The sequence below is a fragment of the Puma concolor genome, chromosome B3 (genome assembly GCF_028749965.1).
Source record: "Puma concolor isolate L17-30 chromosome B3, mPumCon1.1.hap2, whole genome shotgun sequence".
Lineage (NCBI taxonomy): Eukaryota > Metazoa > Chordata > Mammalia > Carnivora > Felidae > Puma > Puma concolor.
The window spans coordinates 114,358,883-114,363,934 of record NC_141672.1 but is presented as its reverse complement, the minus strand read 5'-3'; positions in this window follow the sequence as shown (position 1 = coordinate 114,363,934).

The window sequence follows — 5,052 nt, the reverse complement described above, 5'->3', positions numbered from 1 at the left end:
GTGTCTCCCATGTCTGAATGGACAAGTGTAGCTGGGCATCACCCGGTTATCCTTCTTCTATTGTCTCAGCACTTCTCTGCTAGACAATGCCCTTTCCCCTGGGCACAGCTGCGTCCAACAGGTGCCACAGGCTTCCTCCCGCAGCCAAGGAAGGGCGCAGGAAGTGTCAGAGTTGTGAGAGATTGTCATACGCAGTGGCAGAGAATGGCTCCTGCTTCGTGTGTATGTTCAGCTAGTGAGGTCGCAAAGACCTATTCCTTTTGCCCAGTTACATGGGTTATAAGGAAACAGCTCTTTCAGTTCTCATGCACAAGCCCCAGCTTTCCACCCACACTCAGATATATAAACACGAGGCATCGGCAGGAGCTGGTAGTGGGGCCTTGGCCCACACGCAAAGACATGTCACGCACTAAGCTGCCCCCCAAACCGCTCCTCCTTTCTGACAATGGAGGCTTTGTCGGTGGGTCTGGCTTGTGGTGCCTGGCTCCCACTTCCCTGGGATGACTCCTCCTGGGAGGAGCTTCTGTCCTTCCAGCAGCGATTTCTGGGTCTGCTCTCTGGTTCTCCGAATATGCCAGACCCGTGTGAACCCTAGCTTGGGCTCCTTCTGGGACCCACTCTTTCTGTTCATGTCTCCCACTAGAGAGGGATGTTTGAATAAGAGGTGAGGTTTTATCTGCCTCTTAAATCCCTGAAAGGTGGCATCGGCCTGGCATGTAAGAGGGACTCAATTTATTTATTTATTCTTATTTTTTTTTATTTTTTTAACGTTTTATTTATTTTTGAGACAGGGAGAGACAGAGCATGAACAGGGGAGGGTCAGAGAGAGGGAGACACAGAATCTGAAACAGGCTCCAGGCTCTGAGCTGTCAGCCCAGAGCCCGACGTGGGGCTCGAACTCACAGACCGCGAGATCGTGACCTCAGCCGAAGTCGGCTGTTCAACCGACTGAGCCACCCAGGTGCCCCAATTTATTTTTATTTTAGAGCGCATGCGAGCAGGAGAGAGGGGCAGAGGGAGAGAGAGAGAGAGAGAGAGAGAGAGAGAGAGAGAGAGAGAATCTGAAGGAGACTCTACGCTCAGCTCGGAGCCCAACACAGGGCATGATCCCACGACCCTAGAATCATGACCTGAACTGAAATCAAGAGTTGGTCGCTCGGCCTACTGAGCCACCCAGGTACCCCAGAGGTACTCTATTTTTATTGAAAGACCATCCCCTACCCTAGACCAACATTCACCCAACTTTAGATATTGTTTAAAACACAGATTTCTGGGGCCCCATCCCCAGAGATCTGATTCATTAGATCTGGGGTGAGGGCCCAGGAACTTGTGTTTTAATAAGATTCCAGGCAATCATGATGCAGAGGGTCCTTGAGTCTCTCTTTGCCTCTGCCTCAGGCAGGCTCGAACCAGGAACACTGCTAGCCCTTCAGCTCCTTTGAGAATTAGGCACCCTTTCCCTTTCTAGTTGCACCAAATCCAAGGCTTACAACTTGGTAAGCAAAGTAATGTCAGCCCCTTCACCCCCTCTGCCAAGCATTCTTGTGTTATGCACAACATATGCGATGGTTCGAGCAACCTGGTCTGAAGCCTGCGCCTGCTGAGAAATGCTACAACTGAGAAATTCATCTTGGAGTCAGTCACCCAATATCTCAATAAACCCTAGGAAAAATCTGGGGTTGAATTGTGCTGGTGACTTGCTCCTGGAGATCGGGTGAGCCAGTGGCCAGTCTCCAGATCTGGTGGGGAGAGGGGTCTGGGGAATTCGAGCTCAAAAGATCTAACACAGAGGTCGTAACCTTTGCTGCATATTGGAACTGCTTTGGGAGCTTTGAAAGATCCTGATGCCTGTGTCTCACCTCCAGAACCTACTTGAGTGGGGGTGCAGCCTGGGCATCAGAGTTTTTTAAAGCTCCTCAGGTGATTGTAAGGTGCAGAATCTCTGACCTGAGTCCTCGCCCTAATCAGGGAGATGCATTGGCTACTATATGTCTTCCTAAGAATTGGAGGACCAGGGATGTCACCCTTCTGACCCCAGAACGCAGCTGGTTGCCTTATTCTGTATGGTCCAGCTCAATATAAGTTCTTCAGGCTTTTCCTCAAGAAGATAATGAGTTCTTTCGTGTATGTTCTTTGGCTTTTCTGCTCATGACCTATACCCATGAAGTTTCTGAACATTCTCCCAGCCTTCCTCTCTCTTCCCTCCCCCTACATCAAATCCATCTATTCTTAATGTTGCGTACGCACCCTCAGCTTGACAGGCTAATTCTCCACAAGGCATACGTGGCAGGCAAAACTTCAATACTCTCTCTGAAGTAGGTGCCAACCCAATTTGATAATATACCGCAAAGAAAACGATGTCATAACAGCCAGGTGTTATTTTTAAATGGTGGGACCCAAACTTGAGAGGTTGTTGCTTTTGCGGGGAGAACCTCAAACCTAGGGGAGTGGGGAGACAGTAGCTGACAGCCTTTTGGAAGCCCCCACTGTTCTCCCCACTTGTGGCAACGGCTGGACTTCCACTAACAATGCAGGTGATGGGACTCTCACAAGAGGATGAGAAGAAAGAGGAAAGAAGTCAATTCTCCTGTTAGAATATGAACTCCTAGAGGTGCCTGGTTGGTGCAGTCAGTTGAGCATCTAGCTCTTGGTTTCGGCTCACATCATGATCCCAGGGTCATGAGATCGAGCCCCCAGTCGGGCTCTGCGCTGACAACACGGAGCCTGCTTGGGATTCTCTCTCTCTCTCTCTCTCTCCTCAAAAAACAAAAAATAGAATATGAGCTCCTAGAAAGGGGGACCCTATTCTATTCCTTTTTGAATTCTACATCATTCTCACCACATCATCTGTACACTTTTGTCATGCAATAAATATTACTGAGCTGTCAAATTTTTCAAATTCAAACTCAGCACTAATTTATTGAGTGGCTGCTATGTCCTGCATCCTGAACTAGGTAATTTCATGTGTTATCTCATTCAATCTTAATAAATCCTCGGGTATTAGTGAGGATATAGACTAAGCTACTGTAACAAAAATATCTCAGAATACAGGATTAAACAGGGTATGTGTTTCTTTTCTTTTCTTTTCTTTTCTTTTCTTTTCTTTTCTTTTCTTTTCTTTTCTTTTCTTTTCTTTTCTTTTTTTTTCCAAATGATGGTCCAGATTATGCTCCACCGAACAAGTCCAAGGTCTGGTTGTTGATTCTGTCACCTTTAACATGTGCTAGTTACTTGCCTCCTGTCTTTTTATGCCCAGATCTTCCATGGCTGCTCCAGCTAAGAGGTAGATGGAAAAGGCCAGAGAAGCACATCTGCATTTTTAGAAACACAACCCAGAAGTAGGACAAAATATCTTATTGGCCAGAATTTAGTTGCATGGTTATAATGATGCACAATGCATGCTGGGAAATGTAATCTCTAATTGGGTGGCTCTGTATCCATCTACAACTGGGGATCGAGTGTATTAAGCAAGGGACCATGTATGTTGATGGACAAGTCTCATCGAACACCTCATGCCTATGGATGGGTATCTTAGTTCTGATTGAAGCTAGACATGGACTGTAGAAGATGCTGCTTTCCTGCCCAGAGAGGTCCTCTGTTTTGTCAGGGTATTCAGAATTAAGTTGGCTCTGAAAGGCTACCTCAGCTTATAAGAGTTTGGTGTATTGGCCAGAAAAATACCGATTACTTAACTGACAACGGAGATAGATACATGTCAACAACTTGAATGCTGTGTTCCCCATTCAGGCTAAGATTTTCCTGGTCTGGAGGTACCTAGAACCACATCACAGTGTATACAAGTAGATACTGAGGTCCAATCCGGACCAGGGGCTGTGCTAGACGTCTTCCACAATCTGCTTTGACCTACAGACCCGACTCAATGAGGTAAGGATCATTCGGACCATTTTACAGGTATGAACACTGAAGAGCAGAGAGGTTGTGTAGCTAACATGTGGCAAGGCTGGTGTCGGAATCCAGGTCTATTTGGTACCAGAGTGAGTGCTTTTTCCACCACACTCTATCGCTTATGTGGGCACTGCTTTACTCTAAGCTTCAAGGCATCCTCGGTAACCTTTTCACCGGCTGTGCCTCTTTGTACAGACTTCTGCTGTGGCATTTATTGCCCGTAGACACATTCTATTATTGAAGGACGTCTTTTCCAGGCTCCCTCCTCTCCTGGTATCCATGGATCATGTCTTAGTCATTTTACAAACTTAAGGCGAGCATAGGGCCTGGTGTTTGTTACACGCTTAAACAAATGAGTAAATGACTAAATAAACCACCCTCCTTCCCCTACAGTTAAAACCAGACCCTCTGCTGAACCCCCACCCTCATACTACCAGCTTTCACCATCAATACTTAGCCCACTCCTAATTTCTCCAAATTAACATCTTATTCTAAGTCCTTGGTTTGCAATTCTAGTGCCAGGGGCGCTAAAAAAAAATATTTCCAATTGATTCTCAAACAACAATCTTTCGTATACTGGCAAGATCTCCTGAGGTTGTATTTTTCCTTCAACCTAATCTCAGTCCGTCCTGATGACTCATTAATATATTTCCTTTTGTTTCATCTTCAGAAGCTGTGGGGGGAGAAACTGTTTCCCATTTTAAGTTTATTATAAAAATGAGCCCTCGGGATTCCAGGGAAAGGGAAGGATACCAACTCCAGGCTGAGGTCACGATTTTGCTGAAGGAGACTTCGTTAATCATCTCGATGCTGATGCAAACTCCCCGCAGTGATATTCAACACAGGCCTGGGTGGGGCTGGCCTCATCTCCTGGCCACAGCTCTGTGAAAGGAAGGAGCTAGAAATGAGAAGGGCACCTAAAAAATTCCTTCACCAGTGGCACAAATGATGGGTGTGTGGTTAGGACAAGTCAAATCAAATCAACAAACATTTCTAGATGCAGGGCTTTCTGCTGGACAGAACAGGTGCCGTAATAGAATGGAAGAGGTCCTTCTCTCATTAATAAATTTACTCATTGAATCATTTGCTTAAGCATATAATAAATACCCATGAGCTTCATTAGAACTCACTATCCTCATCTGAATA